Raw genomic sequence first — 12,272 nt, forward strand, 5'->3', positions numbered from 1 at the left:
CATCCCCCTCTTGCTAGGAGGCAGTGTCCTTAACTCTTCTCCTCCCCCCCCGGTGTGAAGAGACTTACAGCATCCCTTAGCCCTTCTCCCCTTTAGCAAAACATTTTTGTGTTAAGGACATCTCACAACCCCCCCTCCCATTTGCGTGGACTTTAGTAAGAGGTTTTAGCCTTAAGAGAGGGTTCATGCGCTGTGATCTTTTGCAAACGATCTCAGAATTGAGATCTGATTGGAGCATTTCGACCGCGACAGCGAGCCCTACAAGACAACGTCCAAGATTGCCCCTTCCCAAAAACGTCAAAATATTGCCTCGAAGGAGCACGCAACAACGAGATTAGAGAAGATGCTCCCGAGATGAGGCCCCAGCCCTCCCTTTACAAGCTCCTCAAGGAAATGGTGGCCAGGTTAGCTTGGTTATCTTTTAGAGAAGAGTTTTTTTTTTAATATTAGTGTTAATAAATGTGTTTCTTTTCCTTTTAAAATAATGACATAAAATTGTATGAAGCTACGAATTGAGTGATGTTGTATTCAATGAATTGTATTGAAATTGTTATCTTTAAAGAGTGCAAGTTTTTCCTGGCTTCAATGCTAACTCCGTTCTGTGCTTATGTAGCCGGGCGGCATTGTTAGCAAAGCTCGGGAATGGCCCAAGGTGTCCCTCATACCATTGGGAGAATAAGGTTCGTCGATTGAGGCGAGAGATTATGATGCTGTCTAGTTCTGAGGGCCCAAGCTAGTGCGGTGAATAAGCCCACCCTAGTGTGCAGACATCCCTCTGAGGGGTGAGAGGATCAAGCGATGGAGCCTGAGAGGGCGAGAGGCCGGCTTGAGTCCTCGCCAGCGGCGGCCGACGATGAGGTGTATGGTCCCGTAGGGTTTTGCCCAGCACGTAGAGGCTGGAAGGCCGAATTCTAGATCATCTGCAGTATAAAGGAAAAGAATAAGAGAGCCGGTTTGGCTTGTATGAAATTGATTCATGTAGGAGGAAGCCTTTTGAGAGGAAAAACATAGGGTGATCTAATTAAGAAATCACTAGACTGAATGACTAGAAGGATAGACCGAAACTTTGTTTAGAGAAATGTTTAGGATATATCTCATTAATTTGTAAGTTTTAAGTTATTAGGATTATGACTCCATTAAGGAGAGACCTGTGTAAGTTTTAAGTTATTAGGATTATGACTCCATTAAGGAGAGACCTGTGTAAGGTACCAACATAGGTTTGAATAGTTGACGTGTGAATGCCATCACTGGATGCTTTACACTAGGACGGTCGTCCAGTTCTCCTGACCCCATCTTGAAAAAACATGGGTCTAATTTTTCATGTTACCAAAAAAAATGAAAGTCTCATGTGTATTAATCTTGAGTGCCTTCAGATGTGATGCTATGATAAATATTTGATAGTTTTGAACTTTTCATGGATATGGTAGATGATAGGGAAAGATTAAATTTTGAATTATTTTCTTGATGACACATTCCTTTTTTGAAGTTTGTATGATTTCCTTTTTATCTTTATTATCCGACAAGAATAGGAGGCTCAATGACCAAAAAAATAAAATAAAATAATAGTTGAACGAAAATCTCTAGTATTACCAAGGAAAACTTGAAAGTTTACCCTTTCATGATTTTATTGTGATGGAAATTCTAGATTAGCTAGCCCATGAACAAGGATATAAGTAAATTTAGTCCGCTATCGTTGAAAATAACGAATAATTATTGCTTCGGTGTATTAGAGCAATCTAAGTAGAGTATTACTCTTCCTATAATATATGAGGCCAGATTTTATGGAGGAGTTGATTTAAATGAATAGACTTATCAGTGGATGGAGAGTGTCCTAATAGTTAACCATATTAAGTGTTGTACTTATTATATCATATAGAAAATATCATGAAGTTTATATAGGCGAACTAAGTAAAGACCTTTCCTTAAGAAAGAGAGTTTGAGTCTGAGATACTTCTTACTAGATGTTTTTTTAGGCAAGAGAAAGTTTCTCACCAAGAAAGCTTGGATAATGGCATTCAAGAAGTCCTTCATGGAGCCCACCAACCGGAGCCATTCAAAGGTGAATGAAGGAATTTGGGAGAAGAAGTAGAGGCTTGGATAGAGTCCATTGACGTGTATTTTGATGTAGTTGGATACAATGAAAGAAGCAAGTTTGCCCTTGTTTGTTTAAAAATTGCGAGAAATGCTCGGATTAGTTGGAAGAAATATTGTCAATCTAACCACTAGAACTAGAATCAATTGTCATGGGATGCCATGACAATTGTCATGGGATACCTTCATGGGATGCCATGAAGGTACATCTTCGTGAAAGGTTTTGTCCTCCAAGATTTTGAGAGGATAAAATTAATGAATTTTTGGAACTAACCCAAGAAAAGAAGACCCTAGAAGAATACCACCAAACTTTTGTTAAACTTCTCCAATTTGTTCCAGAGATGGATGAGGTAACTCTTCTCCATCGATTCATTCAAAACCTTAATCCGCCTTTGAATAACCTAGTCAAGAATTACCAAGCCATCCGCCATTTCAGAAGCCATAATTATGGCCAGAGACTATGATAAAGTTTTTTATATGGAAAGTGTCCAGAAGGACGTGAGTCTTTCCATGTTAATCAGGAAGAGGTCCCCTAATTCAAGAGAAATGTCCAAGTCCACCCTTGGCTAAGAGGAATCGTGAGCTAGAGTAAAATCAAGGTTAAGAAATAGGGATAGCAGGGTTAGAGAGTAGATCTCTGACTTGTAAACATCGCATCAGGACCTTTCAAGAAAGAAGATGTTTTAAATACCAACGACAATGTCATCAATAGGAAAATTACCTTTTCCTATCGAGATCATCCTCGGCTAGATCAGAAGAAAGACCAATCTTTCAGAAAACAAGATGCCCTATGAGAGAGAAGGCTCCTTTACCATAGTCCTTCAAAGAGAGAAGAGTCAAAGTACGAGTGAGAGGACATTAAGCTCGGGGATGGTCGGGTAATTCCATTTCTATGAGAAGGTATTAGGAGACTCTCTATTCTCCTTTTTTCAAGTTCTGAAGCTCTTGTTAACGAGCAAAGGCAACAATAAACGATAAATTTTTACATAATTTCTATAAGGTATATATATTTTTTGTTTTTCAATTATATATCATTCTTGGGGGTTGAGGTATGGCCCCGGCTTCTCGATTAATTGCTAGTAGTGATCTATTTAATTGATTTACTGGTTAATGTTTAATTAACCAGTAAATTAAGATAAAAATTAACCAATAGTGATCTATTTAATTGATTTACTAGTTAATGTTTAATTAAGATAAAAATTATTATAGAAATAGTATAATGAATTATTGAAAAGAAAAGATTTTTCTCTTGATTTCTATGGATATGTTTGCTAGTTTCATTGCTATGGATATGTTTGCTGGATTTATTGCTAATCTGCAGGTATATCTTCTCTCCTACTTCGCTAACTTTGCTCTAGGCTTGCATAGTCATAGGCGGAGGTAGTAGCATGCCCGAGAGTTGGCCCATGGTAATCCCCTCCTATGCCACTAGGAATTGGATTTCCACCCCGCGAGGGTAGACATGTGATTACGATGCTGCCTAGTTCTGTGGGCCCAGGCTAGTGTGATGAATTGGTGCGCCTCATGAGTAGACATTCCCTCTTAGGAGCGGGAGGGTTTGGTACAAGTGGTAGGATCACCGACTGGTCAATGACGAGGGAGTATGGTCCGTGAGGTATGCCCAGCTGGTTTAGGCTAGAAGATCGAATTCTAGATCATTGGTGGATTGGTATTGGTTTGGATATGTCTATGGACATGGATATGGAAGCTTGGAATTGGCTGAACGAGTTTCAGGGTCTCTTTTGTAAACATTTTGTTATAGGAACTATTTGAAAGGTTGTTTTAAGGAACATTATGTAAGATCCCTAATTAAGGAACATTATGTAAGATCCCTAATTAAGGAACATGTTTTTATATGTTTCACAGTGTGGTAGGACCTAATTAGATAACAAAAATGATTGGGTGCATGGCTCGTGCATGGGTGGAAAGTGGGTGGATGGATGCCTCGATGGCGTCATCCTATGGATGGGTGGACCTGATGAGTCGAGTAACTTCCCAACATAATTATTATTTATGATCCGTAATAGAATAGCGCCCAAACAAGTCCGTTTTAGGAGAACAAGCTAGAGGCCGTGCCTCATAAAGAAAAGAGGGAAAAGGCATTAGCTTCCATGAACCAAGTGTGAACTTGTTCTATCCTCGATCACACACATTGAGTGCCGTTTGATTGGAGGAATAGATTCCTATTACAATAATTATGTTTTCCCTTGTGAGATAGAGTTAGGTCCCTTCGTTTTCTTGTATCCTCGTATTTCCAAGAGATCGAGGTATCGTCAATCGAAGACAAAGGGTACTTAGCCACCTATCAAAAGGATCCCCTTGAGCCAGCTAGGGCGAGGACCTTACACATTTGCTTTGATGAAGGAATCTAATCCATGTACAAACTTCTTCATCTTCATTTCCTTAGTTAGCCCCTCCACATCTTCATTTCCTTAGTTAGCCCCTCCACATACATGGAAAGCTTCATGAAACTCTTAATGTACTCTCTTACCACCATCATGCGATTTTGAGAGACTTCGTACCATTGTTCAAGGTATCTCTATTAAGCACCAAGGGTGAAGTGAAGGTCGAATTCATTTCCTTTCTTAAATCTTCTCCCATGAGTATGGCATATTTCCTTGTTTGACTATATGCCTCCACCATTGGTGGTGGAGCAAAATTCTCCATGTGCAATGAAGCAAATTGTACCTTATCTTTCTCACTCTTGGGGTAATGCTGAAAATAGGTGTCCATCCTAATAATCCACTACCTAACTCGTGTAAACTTGAACCATAACCCTTAAATTTAGAGAGGGAAACCTTATCCTTGATATCCTTTGAAGTATTAGAAGATGGAGTCCCATGATAGTAGGGATAGAGGGTTTATGATTTTTCATTTGCATGTAAGAATTCATGAATTAGACAAAGTCCTGATACTCCTTTTTTTATGAAAGAAGGCAACTCCATCCATCTATCATGTACCTCTCTTTGCCTTTGTGTGAAAGACATGTGCTTCTAATCATGCATAGCCTCCTTATCTACCATTATATGGACTGATTTGCCTTTGGATGAGTAAGAATTCATGTATTATATCATAGTTTGATTAAGATTAAGGATTATTTGAATTAAGTTTTTTAATTATAATAAGTTAACAATTAATGAAGTAACTATATAATTAATTAATGCTACATAATCTTTGACTTAAAATAGAGTTAATTTAAGTTAAGAAAAGCTTAACTTGAATTATTAAAAATTATTGGATGACTATTTGTAATTTTAAATTATTTTCTAAAATCTATAGTAATAGGTGAATGAGATTAGTCGTAAATGTATCTTATGTTGTTCTACTAATAAATTTTTTTGAGTAAAAATAATATTTATTTACTGAGTTTTTAATGGGTTGTGGAATCTATAATTAATTATTAATATTTAACAAATGATTTTTTCTTGTAACTAAAAATTAATAGAAGGTATTACAAAAATAGAAGAATGTTTATGGTGAGTTGAATGGTCTATATTTATCATTTTCTAGAAAATTATATTTGATTTTCTTAATATTTAGGCTAAATGTTATAAAGTTAATATCTCATGATGCTTAAAGAATTAGGAGTGGAGTTGAATTATAACTCATACTTATTGTTATTGATCTTTTACTACTGTGTAAATTACAAAAAATGAATCTAATATATATACATACTCGTAGTATTAAAATGGAGTTGATTAGCAATTTATTGGAGAGTAGATTATGAGGAGTTTTATAGTGAAGAATCACTAATACAAAACTTGGAAGCTAAGATATAGGAAACCGCCATGGAATCTTGCATGTATTAAGAAGATAATCTCATACAAAGCCATGATGCCTAAGTGAGTTCACCTCACCAAGAGATGGAATAGCCTTCCATAGGCCTAATGTATGAAAGCCAAAGGCTCCAAGATTATCAAAAGATAGAATGTCTAAAAGATACCATAATGGCCCATAAGCCCCCTTTTATACTTGAGCCCATGACCATGATCCCTAAATGTAACTAACGACCACCATCCCTTCTCAAAGGTTTTATCCTCAAAATATATCCTATGTACGATTATACATCAATGAGACGTGAAGCTTCCATCATGCCCATAAAGACCATAAAAATAGATGGAAAGATCTCCTGAAGTAATCATGCCGATAACATAATCGATCAAGCCCCATTGCCCAAAAGCCTCTCCTACAACCTTCCCTTCACCATAGTCCACCCCATTTCCCCCAAAAAAAAAGAGAGAAAAAAACAAGAAAGACCGACATACAAGGTTCCCCTTATTGCCGTTCTTGCTGGCGCCCCCTTACCGCTATTGTGCCTTGAGTGCCTCCCCATAGTCACCTTGCCCAAGCTCACCGTTAGGGCCAGTCCCATCTATAGCCTTGGTACAGCCGTCATCACTATGTCAGAGGTGATTTCAACTTCCTCACCCTCAGCCAAGGAGCGGAAGCCTTCGAAGTGGATGGAGGTTTGATGGACGAAGAGGTCTTTGCTACCATCATCGAGCGTGATGACGCCTATTGCCCTTGCCAGTGTCGAACCACTTCACCTTGCTCTCTCTCTCTCTCTCTCCCCCCCCTCCACAACTCGCCCCTTTCTTTTCTCTCTCACCTTTCGACTCGTCCCCTTCCTTTCCTCTCACCTTTCATGCCTCGCCCAAACCCCTATGTCTCCTCCATGACCCGCCCACAACTCCTTGCTTCTCTCTCTCTCTCTCTCTCCTCTCGATGAGTCGCCCATCTCTCTCATCTTCTCAACTCGTCCGCCCAACCCCTCTCTATCCCTCTCGACTCATCCGACCAACCCTCCTCTCTCCCCTTCTTGACGCGCCAGCCCCCCTTAATAACTTGTCCCACAACCTCCCTCTCTCACCTTCTCGACTTGTCCAAAAAACTCACCCCCTCATGCACCTCAAAACTCATTCCACACCCACTCCCCCCATCCCACATTCCTCTCCTCACACCACTCATTAGACAACCCCCTCTTCGCCTTTGTCAACTTGTCCTCCCCTCTCGACCCGCCCGTCTCCTCTTGACTTAGACAATTCCCCTATCCCCTCTGGACTCATTCACCCCTCACTCGTCCCACACCTCATGACTTGGAAAATTCCCCCCTCCCCTCTTGACTCATCTGCCAGCCCCCCTCACTTGTCCCACACCCCCCTCTCACAGCTCGAAAAATTCCCCCTTCCCCTCTCGACTTGTCCCACAGCCCCCTTCTGACTCGGGACACACCCCCCCATCATGAATCGTCCCACTCAAACCCAAACCAACCACCCCCCCCCCCCCCCCCCCCCTTCCCTTTCCGACTCGGACACATCCCCCCCGTCATGACTCGTCCCACCCAAAACACACACCCCCCCTTGAGACTCGGATAACTCCCCTCTCTCACCTTCGTGACTCGTCTATATCTCCGTCCATGACTCGGCCCAAATGCCCCCTAACCCCTCTCATGACTCGGTCGCCACCACCCCATCTAACCCCTCACCGACTCACCCCTTCGCCTCGACTCACCTCCCCCTCACCACCACTCGCCCTCCTCACAATCCACAGCAACCTGCTCCTTGATTTCAACATGATCTCCTGCGGGCAACAGTATCTATGCTGGCTCCTTGTCCTCGACCATGCCTACCTCAAGTCCATCGAGAAAGCCCGTTGTGACCTACAAGCGTTTTTCTTGCCAAGAAGAATTGTGCCCCTTGGCTTGGCATGATGTTGGTACTTATGATGTACAAACTCAAACTGGTGGAGCGAACAGTTGATAACAAAAAGGCTAGGCCAAAGGATTGCAATATTGAATGAGCAAGAGTATACCCATGATGTAAATGCTGGACTCAAAATTAATGTGGATTTTTGTGAGCATATAAAGTCAACATAGCCTAATATCGCATATGTAGATATTTACCAGCTCGCTGGGGTGGTTGCAACAATGTAAATCAACGTCCCACCATTGAGTTTGTTTTTGATTTAAACAAACTAAGGCTTTATGTAAAGGTAATGAGATGAGGAATAAGCTTATGTGATTAGTTTAAGTTCAGTCCGGGCCATAATATCTTATGGGTTTTATAATGGGCCGTAACTCCCTAGTCAAGATTTCGATTTGCGCAATCTTCATCTTGTTAGGATCCTTTTAAGGATTACTATACACCTATCAAGTTCAGTTTATAAAATCACTTTTGGTATACAAACTGCCAAAAAGGGCTGCCCCATGAAAACAGGTGTAACCGCTCACCAATAGCCCTAAATGGCATGCCGTTTGGCTTGTTTGGAGCGTGTTGGGACGTGGAATGAAGTGTAGGTATCCAATTTGGGCCAGCTCAAAACCTCTTAGACTAAATTGCACTTTTGTAAAATCTACAAATTATGCCCAAATGTCAACCGCGCAAGCATCCCCTTTGCACACCCTTGCACGAATGCATTCCGGCATACCCAAAGAATCATGTGGCTTCCTATTAGCATGCTTCTAATACAACTTAACTCAATTTTGACAAAATTTTACCATAACTTTGTTGCATTTGCAAGCGGATCTCAACCAATGCAACCAACAAAATCAACTATGTATCCTTGTATAACCACATTGTAAACCATTGATTGCCAACAAGTGTCCTTGAACCCAATGCCACTTGTATGTAGAAATCATTGCCACTTGATTGGATTGAGGGAAGTCAGTGAAGAGATTTTGGTTGCCGATGTCCTGGCCAAGCCTTCCCACTCCCTTACCAAGGTTTAATTTCTGATGGCAAGGGTTAGGGCCATGTCTTCACCACCATATACCTAATCCCCTTCCTTACCACTTTACCATGGCACTCATGGCAAGGTTCAAGCAAACTCTGCCCTTGGCCTCTCCTTCAAAGTGCCAGGGTACCTCTTACACATTCGTCTAGATTATAATTGGCTTGGGAATCAAAGATTGAATGACAAGAGGAAGATAGAGTACTCACCACTAGGCATGAATCATGCCAAATTACAATGCTTATCCAAGTTCAACAACACAAGAGTTTAATTTTGATGAAGAGGCATCTCAACTCAAGATTTTCATGTTGATGAAGAGGTAAAGGGATGTTGATTCCATGGCTTCAAATGGTTAAGCTTTAGCTCTCCATTCAATTGCTTCAAGAGTGTCTTCCATGCCCTTCCAATTTGCACAACTTTATCTCTTCTTGGAGAAGCATGTGTATCCACGAAATTGATTCTTAATCTTGACAAATCAATGCAAGGATCAAGAATTATCAAGAGTATGCATGATGGAATCTCAAGCAAGGTTAAATTTCCCAAGAATGTATGTGTTAATGAAATTATTGATAGAAATGTTTCCAAATGGTATTAAAAGTTGAAAGGATCATTATGCATATCAAGAAGGAGGCTATGGGTTTCAACTTAGCTTTAAATTTTTGTAAAATGTCCATATAAATCCCTAATTTGAGCAAGAAACCCTAATCCCCTATTCATTATGATGCAAGAGCGGTATGAATGGATAGAGGAAGGCTTGATGAAGAGAATGAATGCCTTGGATCCCAAAAAAACATGAGGAAAACCATAATTTTTGAAGAAAAACCCCATTGAAGCAAAGAGGGAAAGGCACACGAAATCTTGGATTAATGAACAACCAAATATATGTATGGGTGGAGAGAAGCATGAGGAAGATAAAATGGTAACAATTTTGACCTGTGATGATGAGTAAAAACCCTAATTTTCAAGAAAACCCCTAAATCCTTCAAGAGGACCAAGAAATCCTAAATGTCGGTTGGAATCAAGCCATTGAACACATGTATAAGTAGAGGAAGGTTGGGAGATCCTCATTATGCAAGAAATTCATGAAGAAGATAACCCCAACCCTAATTTCCCAAGAAAACCCTAATGTCAAGAAAGTGTGTGAAAGTAAGCATTGAAGGCATCATTGAGAAGCTTACACCTTATAAAATCATTTGCCATGCTTAAAAACACCAAGAACACCACCAAAATCTTGAAGGAAACTGGCATAAATTCCTCCCTCACGGTTGAAAAACGCAAACTTTTGCTAGTTTGTTGGTGTTCCATGTGAAGCTTACAAGCTGCTCCATACCCCGTGGTTGTAGAAGTTGAAGCTAACCCTAAACATGCTCCATAGCCATGGAAAAGCTCAACCAAGAAGAGGAAAGAAGAAAAACATGGAATGCTCCAGTTTTCCCCCAAATCTTTCCCAATTTTGGGCCACAACTCAAAAAATTGTGTCCTATGTACAAGATTTGGTCCCAAATTCAAAAACTAGACCAAATCTCATGCAGAAACCTTTGAAAATGGATAAATAAATGTATATCTTGCATTTTCACCATCTTCCCCATCAATATCAAGAAAATCCAAGAAAATATAGGAAGAAAGTATGCAGGAAATAAGAAAATACCAAAATCACACATAAAACTCCTTTTTCTTGCAAATCTCTTACCATATTAGTATTAAAATTTTAATGATCAAGATCAAAGCTCTAATACCAATCGAAATGAAGTAATCATAGGCTAAGAAGATTTGGGATAAATAATCATGTGGATTAACATGCAATTAGCAAGAATCATACATAATGCCTAAGTGATTTAACCTTTCACCAAAGGATGGAAATAGCGTTCCATAAGCCAAGGTATGGTAGCTCTAGGCTTCAATGTACATTCTAAAAGTCATATAATCAAAAGATACAAATGAGAGTCCATGAGCCCCTTTTATACTTGAGTCCTATGACCATAAACCTAAGCTAAATATTAAAGTTGCTACTCCATTACACATTGCCACTATTGGCATTTGCATTCTATAATTCCCATCCATTGGTACATGCATAGTCAATACATTGTCCCTTGTTTGCATAAACCCAATTCCAAGTGATCCAATTACCAATTCAATTTGAGCAAAGTATCACTAATGAGCTTTTGCTTACCGATCTCTTGGCCAAGCCTTCCCACCCCCTTACCAAGGTTTAAAATCTGATCGTGGCAAGTGTTGAGGCCAAGTCTTCACACGAATATACCAAATCCCCCTCCTTGCCACTTTTCCAGTAGCACTCTCATTTGACAAGGAGAGTTTAAGACATTCTCCCCCTTGACCTCTCCACCAATACCAAGGGTACCCTCTCAACATGCTAGATTCTAGTGCTTGTTTGGAATGAACTTACACAATTGGATTGAGAATCTAACAATGTAAAGAGAGGAAAAGAGTGTTTGAGGGCTTCCAATTCAAGGCATGTAAAGAGAGGAAAAGAGTGTTTGAGGGCTTCCAATTCAAGGCATGTATTCATACTCATGTTCATTACAAAACTTTAGCATGTACTCATGCTTGCGTTATGCTCCTTGTTCCCTTTCTTCACCAAAATCCATTGCTCCAAAGCTTGCAATAGTCATCCACAAATAGAGAGGTAGTACAATGCTCTCACCAAGGTATAACAAATGCAAAAACCACTAATAATTACATGTTTTCTCCCCTATTGAATCCAAGTATTGGCTTCTTCACATATGTAGGGTAAATATGATAGGAGAAGTATGTGGGAATGATCAAGAGCATGTAGAGGTTCAAGACAATGTAAGCATTTTGCAAGGAAATAAAGAGAATCCCTTGGTTTATAAGAATTATGTCCTAAACCCTATCTTCTTCCAAAATTCTAATGCCCTTAGCCAAATTGATCAAGGAATATATGATTGTGTAGAGGAGATCGAAAGGATTATGGATTAAAAACCTAAAGAAATCCCACTATAAACCCTAATCTTGAAGAAAATTTCCAAAACCCTATGTTTTCCAAAAAAACCCTAAAATTGTAATCACTATTGCAAAAAATGGTATGGGAGGGTAGAAGAGACCCTGGATCCCAAAAATGTATGGTGAAGTATGGTGAAAATCCTAATTTTGGAAGAACCCCCAAATTTAAAGGAAGGAAAGAGTATAGGGAAGATTATGGAGTCAATTCATGCGTTAATCCCTCAAAACCCTAATTTTATATAAAAATCTAAATCTCAAGAAGGTGTTCAAATCTTGCAAGAACTTGTGAGAATAACATCACTTATATATACTCAACAAAGTCTGTACGGGTAACTAGCAACATAGTATGGTGATTAGGGTTTGAGAAAAGACCATCGTGTAGGTGACGACCATTGATAAGCTCCTACTAGTGCCAATTTCACCTATGCCCATCTTTCAACATAGCTATCCATACTTGCCATTGATCTCCT

The sequence above is a fragment of the Cibotium barometz genome, chromosome 64 (genome assembly GCF_041138505.1).
Source record: "Cibotium barometz isolate CiBa-2024 chromosome 64, ASM4113850v1, whole genome shotgun sequence".
Taxonomy (NCBI): domain Eukaryota; kingdom Viridiplantae; phylum Streptophyta; class Polypodiopsida; order Cyatheales; family Cibotiaceae; genus Cibotium; species Cibotium barometz.